This window comes from Haliotis cracherodii, unplaced genomic scaffold (genome assembly GCF_022045235.1).
Source record: "Haliotis cracherodii isolate W230 unplaced genomic scaffold, xgHalCrac1.p SCAF_11, whole genome shotgun sequence".
Taxonomy (NCBI): Eukaryota; Metazoa; Mollusca; class Gastropoda; order Lepetellida; family Haliotidae; genus Haliotis; species Haliotis cracherodii.
Window position 1 is genome coordinate 29,904,379 of NW_027266266.1, and position 15,546 is coordinate 29,919,924.

Sequence of the window (15,546 nt, forward strand, 5' to 3'; positions counted from 1 at the left end):
TAGATAAATATGTTTCAAAATACACACATATTTTTTTCTCGTTTAGCTTGTATATTTTCTTGTAGTGTAATAAATAAGCAAGATTTAGAGAATACAGACAGTCACTGTTCATATTTTTTTATTTGTTCATAGTAACCCAACACCCCACCCCCACCAACCCCATTCCTCCATCAATCTTAAAACTGATAAAAAGGAGATCATATATTGACAAATAATTGTCAGTTTTATTAGCCAGTTTGTATTGTTTGCAACGTCCAAAGAATTATTTTTTTCGGTCATTAGATTTGGAATTGAAGCCGAATATGTGCACGTCCGATTTCGGGATTACAATTATGTTCATTAAGTTGCTTGTACATTATGCAAACAAAGTTTGTACATGTACACAGTTAAGTTTCCCTTACAAAATACAGATGAATTAGATATATGTCTCTACTTTAAGTCTCATATACGGCTTTCGAGAGCGTCATTAACCCGTAACCCCATTCCTTAACGCTTGGACAATAGAAATGAAATGCTTTGTAAATATTTTTTTAAAACAACTCGTTTCTTATAGTGATTAACTATAACTATAAGTTTAACTTTCCCGCCAGGAGAGACTAAAGGCAGAATTATACATATTTATGTAGCAATTCTCTATCCATTTAAACTGTATGGTTTAACAAATGTGCGTTCTGATGTGAGTTATGTAGTTATCTACTACCTTTTTACACAGACAATGAGTCGGACAAACATACAAACACACACACACGCACGCACGCACGCACGCACGTACGCACGCACGCACACACACACACACACACACATATAATTTTGACAAAACTATACTTAAGATATACATAACATATTACAATGATAGCTGATTTAAGTGTGAATGAAAGAATACAAAAGATAACACGATGCTTCTTCAGTGGCAAAAAGCGGGCGCAGCTTTATTACATAACAATACAGGTGGAAGTCGCGACAAGCAGTGTTACACAGTACACAGCAATGCAGTTACATTGCTTGCGTCCGAGGTTTAGATGGGTACACATCGTGACGCAATGGAGTAACTACCAAATCATGACCAAATGGGCCGGAACATACACATCATGACCAAATGGGCCGGAATATACACATCATGACCAAATGGGCCGGAATATACACATCATGACCAAATGGGCCGGAATATACACATGACCACATGGGCCGGAATAGAGATGACAGTTCAGTTCATCCTCTGTGGCTAAACACAACGTGAGGCATGAGCTGCAGTCCATCCTGTGTCATTACATACACTGTCATCCTCTGTGGTTTGGGTACACTACATGAGGTGCAGTTAGCATGTTGAGGCTGAACTTACTTACAGTTAATGAGAAAATTGAGTTGCCTGCCACGACCTCCGCCACTGAGCTTGGTTTATAGCAAGCTCATTCCCCTGAGGATTAAGCAAAAGAACTGAATACGAGCGACACTAGTTTTGAAATGAACGCCTGGACGAGGACAAACCAGCAAATAACTCAAGACCCCCCTGCAATGAGTTCACGAAAATGTCATTGCCAATGTCCGACAGGTGGACACCATCCTGTCTGAAATGTTAATTTCGTTGTGCCCGAGAACACGACCTCCAAGGTCTAGTACACCTTTCCTACCAAATCTATTAAATCTCTTCCTCTTGCGCTCCATAACTCTGCCGTCTGGTATACCCCGCCATGTGACCCTCTGCAGAACATCTGACCATATGACTTGTGTGAAGGGCATCATGTGATGAATTTTAGTAAGATCCCGACTCACCGTTTGTAACAGTTCTGTTGTTGGCACGTCCCCAAGGTCGTTACCTCCCAAATGAAGGAGAAGCCATGCTGGTGGTGGACTGCGCCTTAGTTTTTGCTGAAGAAATGGCAACAATGATTTCCACTTCATTCCCCTACTCCCATACCATGTTAAGCTGAGTCAATACTTCTGCAGACCCAGGTCCAATCCCACTGGCCTTGCAACTGCTCTCCGGTGAGCCCAGTAGATAAGGCTGGAGCCGACAAGCCATATTTCTGTCAAAAATGAGTTGTTACAACATATTGATGCGAATGTACTTAGCGTATGCAGCAGATTTCCACCTGCCCCATGTGCAAAGTAGCTCATGTGGTATTCCCTGTGTTGCTGCATATGTAGCAGCTCCAATCCTGAATGAGTGTGTGTTGTAGTTTTGTGTGTGAAAGTTGAGGAACTGTAAGGCTTTCCGGAGTACTGCAGAGAACTGATATCTGGTGACAGCTTTACCATTCAAATGGATGAAGAACTGGCCTGGTTGGGCTGAGCGTAAAGACAGATATGCACTTAATGACCTGACTGGGCAAATTGTAGGATCAGACTTAGCTGGGATTATCAGAGTTGTGCCTTTGCCCTGTTGATCATTCTTCGAAAAGCAAATCTTAACGTGCACTGCCTGTGCAATGATACCGACATCTGCCAATTTAAGTGTTCTGTCCTGATTCATCTTGGTCACAAACGATATCTCACCAATCCGAAGGAATGCAAAAAATGCCAAGTTAAACATGGCAGCAAATAAACAAGCTTCATAACCGGACGTACAAATAGCCTGGAGGGCACTAGGTAGCCTCTTCAACATATCAATTGTGATTGGGTGTCTTGCATCAGGCGTTGACACCAGAGCTGCTGTATTTCTGTATCCCTGCATGCATTTGCGAACTAAAAAGTTTTCAGTAGGGTCAGACCAGCTATTAATTTTGTGATGTCTGCCAAGAGCTGAGAGATGTTGAGCTATAGTTGATCTTGCAAAGGCCTTCCTAGACATACTGACTATGTAACATAACATATCATCTACCGGCACAGGCCAAATCATAGGTATTTTATGATTGTGACGAAATTTGTCAAATGACCTTAATGCAGCTGCATAGGTGTGTTGAGTATTGCTCGACACTGATGCTTTAATTAAGTCAAAAGCTTTGGATTTTAGATAAGCCACAGATTCTTGCGTACTGGTGTCGGTTTGGTTCTGGCTTTTGGTTTCAGCTGACGAAACTTCTGAAGATCAAAACGAGATAAGGTATCTGCAATGCTGTTTTTAAAACCAGGAATATGCTGACCTTTGACTAATAAATTTATGTTGAGACAATGAAGTACAAACTGCCTCACAAACTGCATAGTATTCTTACATTTAGTTGACTGATTGTTCAGTATGGACACTACTGCTTGGTTATCACTATTTATCATTAACTTTTTGCCCCTGAGGGCATCAACCCAAATGTTAACCGCAACATAGACTGGGAAAAAATCCAGCAGCGTGATGTTTCGTGTTAGGCCTAAAGTCCTCCAATGTCCTGGCCATGAACCGTTGGTCCAGCGTCCATGAAAGTACGCTCCAAACCCACATGACTCTCCTGATGCACTGTCTGTGTAGAGGTGTAATGCTTCATTGGTAATCCAGCATTGATCCAGGAATAATGACGTTCCATTATGATTGTCCAGGAATGAAAGCCAAATCTGAAAATCATCTTTCATATTCCTTGTTACTTTAAGATGGGGCTTCTTAATACCACAAATTGAATCAATGGATCTCCGTAGGAAGGCCCTGCCGATGGGAATGGCCCTACCTATGTAATTTAGTGAACCAATGAGACTCTCTACTTGCTGTTTGGTTGCTTTGGATTTTGACATGACAAACCTGAGTTTATCCTTAGCATCCTGTATTTTGTCTGCTGGTATGGTTAACTCCATTCTTACTGTGTCTAGCTGAATTCCAAGGAAGCTGATTAATGTTGTTGGTGTTACTGTTTTGTGACTGGCTATAGGTATTCCGAGTTTGTCGCAAGTTGCTAATAATGTTGACAGGACTAACTGACATTCAGACTTATCTCTTCCAGATCCTCCGCATAGGTAGTCGTCCAAGTAATGCATCAACTCACCTTGAGAATTTAACTTTGTTTGAACTATCCACTGGATGAAAGTGGAAAATTTTTCAAACATTGAGCAGCTTATACTGCATCCAAATGGTAATGCTTTGTTGACATAATATTTATGTAAGAATTTTATTCCTAGTAAGTGAAAATCATGAGGATGCACCATGCATAGCCTGAAAGCACTTTTGATGTCGGCCTTTGCTAAGTATGCCCCTGGACCAAGCTGCTGAATCATCAAAATTGCATCGTCAATGGATGAGTAGGTTACGGAACAAAGCCTGGGGCTGATGAAATCATTTACTGACATACCATCTGGATACGATAAGTGGTGGATGATGCGGTACCCGTCTACTTCTTTCTTTGGAACAATTCCAATAGGAGAGATCCTCAGGTTTGGTAAAGGTGGGTTCTGATATGGACCGGATATTCGGCCTAATTGTACTTCATTGGAAAGTTTCCCAAGTATGATTTGTTCCATATTGGGATCTTGAGCCAGATCTACATATTCCCCATTGTGTATTTTATCCCTAATTGGTTGGGGGATAAAGGAACCAACATTGTCAGTTGACAAGGCAACCATTTTGTCACCACTGCATGCTATCCTAGCATTTATAGGCATGTTAACCCTCTGGCTGCCACCTAAAAATAGCCTGTGTACTATCGCTGTGCCAAGTTTTTTTGCGAGTGACGTTCTGGAAACTGCACACCTTCGTCTAAAAACGACGTAACTTAACAACGGTAAAACCCACAATTTTCGATTAAGAATTTGTTCAAATATGTGTGACGCCATTTTGTCCGTAAATTAGTGAAATTGTAACGTTATCGTTTGCATATCATGTCGGAAAATGCATATTAATGAAAAAACTATTTATAAGTTAGGAATAAAATCTTATCCCTACAATCTGTGGTTTATTACCTACATGCTGATATAAATTGTAATGTGAAACTTTAACTATGAAATTAAACATGTACTTTTAGAAAGAAGAGAACGAAACCGCATTTCAAAATAAAACTTATACGCGGTGTTGTGTTTTCTTCATTTGCAATAAATGATTTTTCTTTTCGGCCATTATTCATTTTTTTAGTAAGAAAATCATACTATGTAATCTGCAAAGAACATGCCCTTATGCATGGCATATTTTTACTTATCTTGCACCGAAAGGTATTTCTCACGGCTCATGTAAATCGGTTCACTGAAAATACTCCTACCAGACGATGGCGGACATGTCCATTTGCACGTCGACGAAATTTGCATACAGACGATTGAACGAGTTAGTCTCGTATCTTTATGAATCCTTAATAACGTTGTTTTATTTTCATTTTTAACTAATAATGATTATACAAACACAAAACAATAAAAAAAATCACATGAAGCAAAAACAATACGAAAATGCCTTTTGTGTTGTCGACAGCTTTAGTTTTGAATATTTCAAAATGTCGTCGACCGTGTTCAGCGGTGTTTGGGATTTTGGATTTACTATAACATCTTTGACAGCAACCGAGATAGTAAGTATATTTGAACATCATTCTGTAAGCATAGCTTAGTGTTCTAGTGATGGTCTGCAATCTGTCGTAATTTGGAGATGATAAACGCATTGATTCATCAGAGATTCAAACGTTGCGATCTGGTCATATTTTCCCGATTTCCCTCTCCGTCCCTGCTTACATCAGCGGCCACTGAGTGACCATCAAGCAGTATTAAAGACATGGATCCACTGATCACAAACCCAAAGGAACTGTATTAGCTAACATTTTTACAGTCAGTTGGATATATGTGATTTTTTTCATGAAATGTTCAAAGTATAATATAAATTGATCTCGATAATTAATCTTTCTTTCGGGAACTTTTTAACGAATGATTTCCATTCCATGGCGATGTGGTAGACTAGCTGTTATGAATACCATTATCCGAAGTATATTTCAACGGACATTTAATACAAATCAAACTAGATCTATGTATAACTGTTAATGTTTGACGAATTTGAAAAAAAGGTAATCTATGAAGAATTTGTAAAAAAAAGGCACAGGTTACCCGCCCGAAAAAAACGAACATCATTTCAGATTAGCGCAAGCCGTAACAAATATGTTCACGGCTTGCTGTCTTCTCTCACGTCCGCGCTTGCTCGTGGCATTTACCGCTAAAATTTATGGATTACATTATGTCAGTTGAGCGAACTTTATCAGAATATGTTACGGCAAAGACGTGGCACTTGTCCAATAGTCCTTGCCAAACTGACCAATAGTTAAGGTTTAATATGGACAAGAAGAAATTTTCAATTTTTAAGGGTTGATCATAATAAGGACTAGATGTAAAAAGTTTCTTTTGTTGTGTAGATGTATGTAAGTCATTGGTTATGATAACATTGGAGAATCGATTTATATATATCAATTAATAATTAAACAGTATGCTTACAAATGCATACATAAATAATCTGTGAACATTTTTGAATATTTTGTTAAAATTCCAGAGGAACAACAACACTTTCATAAGCCACTTTCTTATGGCCGTAATTGGAAAGACTTAGAAATTTCATTCTTATTCCAAGGTCTTTACTGTTATATTTACTGTCCTTAATGTCCTTTATTTAATATTTTGAAAAGTATCATCAGTAACAAATCTTGTAACTGTTTAAATGAGATATATAAGACAAATGTACAAATCTCTCAATATATACATATTTATTTGACAGTATTTACATGTGAATAATATATAAACTATGTACAATAAAGTTAAAAAAAAGTGCCGCATCTTTGCTGGAATACTGCTGAAAGCGGCATTAATCATACTCACTCTATTTACATGTAGTACATAATTGTGAACAAAAGATAATCCATATACAATGAATCGCCACGAATTAACTGGAATATTGCTAATGTGGCGTTGAATCATACTCACGCACCAACATGTCCTTTAATATATACACAAATCCATTTTCTATTTTCAGTAAGTATATATATATATATATATCATTAATATAATTTAATCAATTTACAATGAATCGCTGAGATGTTGCTGCTATATTGCAAATACAGCATGGAGTCATACTCTCACAGATATATCCTGAAATATACACATAGAGTATTTACAGTAAGTACCAATATACAATATAAACAATCTATTTACAAAGATTCGCTGCATTGTTGCTGGAATATTGCAGATGCAGTGGGAAGTCCTACTCATAAACAGATCCTTACATACACACAATAATTACATGTACAATAAATAGAGAACATAATATGAACATAAGTACATTAAACTGCCATATTTTTGCAGGAATATTGCTAAAAGAGGCATAAGACAAACTCACTTCATTTACAATAAGTACATAATCATATACAATAGACAAGATCTATTTACAATGAATCGCCATGATGTTGCTGTTATATTGCAAATAAGGCGTTAGGTCATACTCTCTGACAAAAACATCCTTTAATATATATACACACATATGAAACATTTACAATAAGTACATATATACAATATATTTATCATCTATTTACAAAGATTCGCTGCGATGTTGCTGGAATATTGCAAGTGCGGCGTAAGTCATACTCACTCACTAGTTATTTACAATGAAGCACACAGATGGGGAAACTGCTTGAAGGGTTGATATGATGGAACATGAGTCATGTTCCATCATATGCCAGTACACACAGCCTTTCACTCTTCAATGTGATCAGCTGTGTGATACTGACGGAAACAGCGTGCACAGAGGCCAACGTGGCAGTCTGGACACCAGGTCCTGACCTTTCCTGCGGAACCATCGATGGCCCTCTGTCTCTTTCTGCAGAGAACACACTGTTTCCTCTTCCCTTCAGGCAGCACTTCTATGAAGTGACGTCCGGTCAGTTGTCGGGAAGGAGGCTGGGTCCTGGGCCTGCCAGTCCTCCTCTTCACCTGAGTGTTCTCGACGAGTGAGTGGAGAAGGGACATGTGGAAGTCCAGACGGGAGGTCGTTCTACCATGGGTGTTCAAGAATGTCTGATAGGCATTAACTGAAATGAAATGAGTATGAAACATTAAAATCAAACATTATGAAATAGCTGTTCAGAAGATAAGCGATAAGGTTCACGTTGATTAATCAGTACAATGAAAATACAGTGGAAGTGGTACCAGATGCGAAATTATTCTGTTCTTGTAATCAGTTCATGCCATTTGTTACATATTGGTTGATATTATCATGATAATGACCGTATAGTTGGTAGTAATGACATTGGTCTAGAATTATAAATTATTCTTAAATTCCTTGTTACCAAATTATTTTATTCTGAATTTCATATAAATAAAATAATTCTTACCTGATGCTGTGAGAAGAAAGTTGATTAAAACTTTCTTCCACAGCTTCACGGAGCGGACTTGGGGATCATAGACACCAATGAGTTCATCCCCAAGGTCAACTCCCCCCATTAGAGTGTTGTACAGTCTAACGACTGAGGGGAGAGTGACAGACCGGCCCCGTTAGTTAAGCCCATCCTCCATTCTGTAAATAAAATATTTCATATTAATTTTTTCAGAAACATGCACATAAAATCTCTATATTCTTTTCATCTTTATGAGAAATTTAAAGTAATTGACACTCATTAAAGCGAACATGTGTGAAAGAAAATGGACACTTGGAGTAGGAATCATACTAACTTAACAGCATTATAAATTGGCACTAGTCCTATAAGGACTAATAGAAGTGTTCCTTCTTTAACAAAGTTTAAGGGTTTTGCTTTATGTTATTAGTATGTGACTAGTGGACTGAAACTGTTAGTTTCTAACGCTGCTGAACAATAAACAGGATATTGAGCAGTATATTTAATATTTTGAATTTACCTTGGACTACCCATGGTAGAAAGGATTGTGAAGACCTTCCTGTCTGAAAAGAGCACTGCCAGCAGTGAACCCTGTCTTCTCACAATTGTCGAGCCCCTAGGTGGTCTTTTCCCAACGAAAGAGCTCGGCATTCCCTTCCTCCGGACGGCGACAACTCCTGTGCAGAATGTCCCCCTGTCAAATAGAGCATGGCAGAGAGACGGACTGCTGAAGTAGTTGTCGCAGATGATGTGGTGGCCCTTGTCGAGATGCGGTTCCATCAAGTCCAGGACCACACTATGCCCAAGACCTTCCTTGGGCGGTGGTCCTCCAAGGTTCCGGCCCTTGTAGATACGAACTTGATGGGTGTAGCCTCGGCAAGGATCCACAACTTCACCCCCCATCTGTGTGCTTTCTTGTTGGCCATGTACTGTACAAGGTGATGTCGCCCTTTGAAGCCAACCATCCTTTCATCAACACAAACACTCTGGGCCAGCCTGAAAATAGAGAAATTGTGTGATATGCATTACTTAGAAGTTGATAGATGACTAAATAGACACAATTTATGGATAACAACTTATTTATTTACTGTCAAGATGACGTTTTGGTATAGATCCTTATATCTTATTTTTTACTTAAGAAGTTTTCAATAAAAATTTACATGTAACAAATCCATAACTTTTGGTATATGTAATTTTCATATTGTCATTTACCGTGATTAATTCATTAGAACCTCACATCAGTGCAACATGAAATAAGTGCCATAATGAATGGTATTCAAATACTTTTCATATGATATATCAGAATGGAGAAAGTAAAAAGGTAACATACCCATGAGAGTTTGCGAATGATCCATTCACAAGATCAAGATCCGGCCTGATCTTGTGGAGGGGGTCATGATCTGGCTGCCCTCGGGGCACTGCAACAGAGTTGTCGTTGCAGTGGAGGAACCGCATGATGACTTGGAAGCGATTCCTCGGCATGATCCCCCCGAAGGAAGGTGTTGATGCCAGCCAGTTCTTGTCCCCCTCATTCCAGTAGGAAGCGATGGTTGGCTTCCTGACTACACCCATGGCCAACAAGAGCCCCAGAAATGCCCGCATTTCTTCCCGGTCAACGGGTCTCCACGCCCGAGCCCTGCTCTGCGGTGATAGAGTGCGGCCCTGCAGGTACTGCTCAGCATACCTGTTTGTCTCCCTGACCAGCAGGTCGAACAAATCAACACCTCCATCCCCTCCTCTGAGTTGCTGGTCGAAATAGCATATAGGAGGAGCATGGTAATCTGAAACATATATCATAATGTATGACCACATGAATTATTATAAATCATGCTGATACATATCATCGTATTTGATACATGTACATGTAATGATAATCGCAATATCATACAGCTTATATCCACATTTATAACTAAACATCTAATTAACCTTGTGAAATATAATATGAAACAATTCCTTACATGTTAAAATTTCACTACCATGAGCGCCTTTCTTTCAACATGTTCAAATCATTTCTAAGATTCATATTTTGAAATACTAAACAAGGAAGTTGGCTGTTTCTACTATGTCTATCATGGTATGGTAGATATTTTTAACATTTGAAACATCACAACTGTCACGAGTACATCTAGCCATACAATTTCGAAAATTGCAAAAACATAACAAATTCCTATTCCCGCCATTGGTTTGGCACTGACAGTACACCTACTCAATTATTAATGAAAATGAATTAATGTTACTTACCGCTTATCTCTTCCTGGGAGTCGGACTCGGAGTCGGAATCGAGAGAATCGACGGATATGTCCGACTCCCCCAAATCATTGTCGTCGCCAACTCCAACTGCTGACATGATGCTGTTGGGTGGACAGCTTCGATCGCAATGTTGTCGTCTGTCACATGGGGCTATTTTTATCCCGATGAATATTCATGCTCTCGGTGGGAGGCAAACGTTTTTTTATATTTGATTTGTGTTCATCACGCTGATTCGATAAACAAAGCACGAAGATAAAGATTAAAGCATATAATGTATAAATATTTACATTGGATGTCATATTTAACACTGTTGGTGATTTCAACATCGAACTTTGTTATGTTTTACTCGGCCACCTGTAACCTCTGTGACGTGGCATGTCAAAGGTCACGGGTCACGGTATTTCGTTCCAGACGAACAATCGGAAATTTGCCGCTCTTGCCAACCCCGTTATGGTGGATGATTGAAACCAAACTGTCGATAACCGTAACAGCTTCATTTGTTTTCGTGAAATAAAAAAACTTAGTCTTGCAATAATAATAAGGTATTTAACAATAACAAACCGCATGAATGCAAAATTTACATACTGAAATTAAACGAAAGATAATTAATAATTTAGTAATGAATTCTACTGTCAAAGAGCTAGCTATTTATATTTAGAAAAACGAACTAATAATAAATATATAGATTCATCGGGGACCGGTATTCAAGTAATTTTAACTGACATTTACACGTTCATACTTCAACATCAAATAGTTCTTGTTTATATACTTATATAATCAATAAATAATAAATATATTCGACACTGCATAAGATCCTATGTGCCGTTGCTACCAACCTACTTTTCAACGTCTTTTAATAAATTGACACGCCTCATTAAACATACGAAAACGTGACTTACATATAATCAGTCACAAAGCATGAACAACACAGACCCAAAAGGGTGTGTCAATGTTTATCATGTGCGTTTTCGTTTCTTCTGGGAGACATGCTCTCGACTTTTTTTCTCTCATGAAAAGTACCGCTAAGCGACCTTCAACTTCGGTCGCCATTTTGTTTTAGTTTCGGCTAAAAAGTTGCGGTACCTTTTCTGTGTTTTTGCAGAATTTGAGGTTTAGGAAGCATGAATGGAATTTCTAAGTATACATATGAATATGAGAAGTGGCACATTTTCACACAGACTGTTTTTTACAGATGTCAGTAGGTATGTATAACTGTATGAATGTTTTTCATACGCTTTGACATGAATGTGATGAACAAGGCCTTGAACAAATACTGTAAAAAAAAAATATACACTCCATTCACCATCGATAAACTGGGCATTTAGTTGGTTTCATTAGCTAATTAATACATAGATGCGTAGGTATTTGACCATTTTCAATCTTTCAACCAAAATATTTATGAAGGTTTCAAACATTCCTCCACATGTGTATTTTCAGTCAGTCGGTGCAATTTGTTCGAAATGAAAAAATATTTCAATGGCGGCACATTTGAACGAAAGTGTAAACAAGGGGATCTTGACTAACTCCATATGCGTAATTTATTTACTGTAGAGTTGTGAAAATGACACAGATGTGTTGGAAATTTACTGCTTTTTGCAATGTTGCAATTGCTATGGGCTTGGGGTAATCCAAAAATATTTTATTTCAATTCTTTTAACATGATGTTTCAGAAGGACATATATGTCCCTCTGGCACAGCAACTGCGTTTTGTGTAGGGACATTTATGTCCAAATGGCATCCAGAGGGTTAAGCGTATCGTTGTCAATGGCAACAGATGCGAGAGCGTGTGTTGTGATTTACCGACTGTACTTGTGGGATAGTTGGGGTATCTAAGCCTATCACTACATGAGACCGTGCATCATTATTGAAAACATGAGGTAATACATCACCTGATCCATTCCTCGCGTCGACGGGCTCAGTAACCGAGAGACGGTAGTTTACGCCATGTTGTCTGCATCGCCGGGCTGAGAACTTCGATTCGTTGGTTTGTTGACTCGAGCCGATTTCCGCGATGATCTCCGGTCGCTGGGTGCTTGGATATTCCGCTTCCTCGATCTCCGACCTGACATCGTTCTTCTCACCAACGTACGGACAAGACACTACACTAAGACAATAAATAATATGTTGCCTATGAAATTCGCGTTTGGCTTCTTGCTGGTGTACGCAGAAAGAGGCTTGATGCAGTCACGTGCGTCACGTGATCGGTTTACGATTACCAACACACTGGTGTAAGGGAGGCAAATCCACTGAACTGTGGTAGGGTGCCTAACCTCCCACTTAAACAAATTTGTTTCATACTGGCTTTCACAAATTAGATTAATATATGTTATAGATAATCATAGTAATGCATTTTATATTGTTATCAACCTTAACTATGCGACCCCACTAATTATTATGTCTCTCCATATGTGTAGTTTACACAAGTACACACATCAACTGTGATAACGCCACAGCGATGGGGGCAGTGGGGTAGCCTAGTGGTTAAAGCGTTCGATCGTCAACCCGAAGACCCAGTTCGATTAATCCCCGCATGGGTACAATGTGTGAAGCCCATTTCTGGTGTTCCCCGTGATATTACTGGATTATTGTTAAAAGCGACGTGAAACCATTCTCACTCACTCACTCACAGCGGTGTTTATCAAATTACTATATGCAAATACATATATTTGTAGATTTGCACAAGACAAGAAACACAATTAAAGTTAAACATACATCAAATGTCAAAAAGAACATTTACGGACAACCTTATGACACACTGTATCATCATATACTACCGAAAACAAGTTATAGAACACCAACAATTATAAGATTTTATTTTTGCAAAACAATCAGCCATGACTAATTAACCATAGTCTTCTTAACTTCTTTTGAAAAGTATATATTTAGATTTTAACCTGATTTATTTAGAGCGTATTGCCATGATCTGCCACGCGCTTTCGGCGTGATGGTCACATACAACTGAATAGGACCATCAATAAATCAATTACATTTTACGCAAAAGTCTGTTGATTGTTTTAAAATCACCTACGTCTCTACAGTTAAATTATGTTTTAAGTAAACAGTGAGAAAAGTTCAACATTACCTCCCAATTGCAGCAGATATCACATGCGGCCCCTATCGTGGTCAAGAGGGGATACTGCTTAACCGCGAGAAAGCAATAAAGCGATAAAGCGATAGAGCGAGAAAGCGATATAGCGAGAAAGCGAGAAAGCGATGTCCCCTCTCGGCCACCATATATATCCGCATATCAAGGAAAATATGTAATACGTGTATCCACCACAAAATATACATATACAGGCTAGGTATACTGAGTGAAATTGAAAACTTCACATTTCTAAAAGTAATCCCATATATGATATAAAACGGACAAATGTAGAGGAGGTAACTTTTAATCATTAATGTCCAAAGAAGGATTTTAATTAACGGTGGTAACCATAATTTGTTCCAAGCACCTACGGTATTCGGTAATAACATCAACAAGTCCTAAGCACGAGAATCTGATGGCACACAAGTTCAGTAGCGTGTATGGCCACCATGTGCGTTGACAACTGCCACCTAACGCCTCCGCATGGACCTTGTGATGCTTGTGAACACCTGATTGGGAAGACGACGCCATTGTTGCTGCAAAATGGTGTCGAGATCTTGCAAATTCTGTGGTTGGTTGTGGACAGTGCGCAGACTTCTGCCAAGAGCATCACAGACGTGTTCGATGGGATTGAGGTCGGGAGACATTGACGGCCAGTCCATGACGTTGAAATTCCTTGTCAAAATTGCTGTGTGGGGTCTGGCATTGTCGTGTTGGAAGATCAAACCGGGTCCATGTGCTGCCATAAAAGGCAGAAGTTCTGGTGCCAGTACCTGGTCGCGGTAAGCAGCAGTGTTGAGGTTACCACGGATGACAAGAAGCCTGGAACGTGCATTGCCACAGTAAGCACCCCACACCATGACACTTCCGCCTCGAAATCTGTCGTCAACTTCCTGTACACAACACTGAGCGTAAGGTTCATGACGGTGCCTCCACACCCTCGCCCTACCATGGGCAAATCGAAGATTAAATCGGGATTCATCACTGAAGAAGACTTGATTCCAATTCCTCTTAGTCGATCGTAAGTGTCGCTGTGCCCACAATTGGCGTTGACGTCTGTGTAATTGAATCAGAATCGGCCCGCAGTATGGCCGTCGTGCTTGAAGGTGAGCAGTTCTCAGTCTACCCCTAAACAGTTCATTTCTGGTTGATGTAGCCGTCAAAAATCGGTTACGGAGGTGACGTAAGACAATCTGACGATCCTCTGCATGTGACGTCACACGTGGTCGACCTGGCCGAGGGCGATCAGCGTTGGTACCCGTTTGCTGTAGACGCGTCTGTAAATCCTAAACAGTCCGTCGACTACAACCCATCGTCCTTGCGACTTCAGCTACGGACGTTCACGTTGCACATTTGAAAGGCGTGGCATGACAAATGGCCGTAAAGACTTGTTTTCTTGTGTTTTTCTTTTTTTGTTAATGACTGCTAACAAGTATGGCTGAAAACACGTGCGGTATTATGGCCATGTGACCAGTTGCACGTGAAAAAACACTTTTGCCACTATATTGCTGTGCACATGATTTTGATCGATTCACCTGCACAAAAACGGGTGTTATCTGAAGACAATACGTGGCCATTTCTGTTTAAATACACAATAAGGGCCCACAATGATAACTGGTCAAAATGTTAAAATTTTAGGATTGTGAAGTTTTTAATTTGGTGCAGTATATTTGCCCACACCAACACCTGCATAACTGTTTATTCACGCGTGGTGTGGCAGATTGTAAATTGATCGAGAGCAGGTATTGTAGAATCGCCTGTAAATAAGGCCGACACTCTAATTAGATGCAACGTACTAATGAGAATATGAGAATTATCATAAGAAGGCTGTTGCGTTTTTCTTTACTGTTACCATTTTCATACCAAAAGTGGCAATGTGTGTAAAAGTTGCTTTCGTGTCACAATATTCACCCAATAATTGCCCAGTGTGATGTATCACCGAGACATAAAATGGGAAATGAAAAAGAAACCAACTAAACTTTAATGTTGTGGAAAATATCGCCAATGAATTGGTGTACA

At 39.3% G+C, this 15,546-nt stretch overlaps 1 protein-coding gene and 2 pseudogenes across 2 annotated transcripts in view; 1 reads left to right on the forward strand and 2 right to left on the reverse strand.

Annotated features, from left to right (window-relative positions):
- The window catches only part of LOC139456410 (Na(+)/citrate cotransporter-like), a 176,748-nt gene that overhangs the window by 79,005 nt on the left and 82,197 nt on the right, over positions 1–15,546 (forward strand). The window lies entirely within an intron of this gene.
- On the reverse strand, positions 1,451–2,256 carry LOC139456414 (uncharacterized; annotated as a pseudogene).
- Positions 6,552–12,594, reverse strand: LOC139456413 (piggyBac transposable element-derived protein 4-like; annotated as a pseudogene).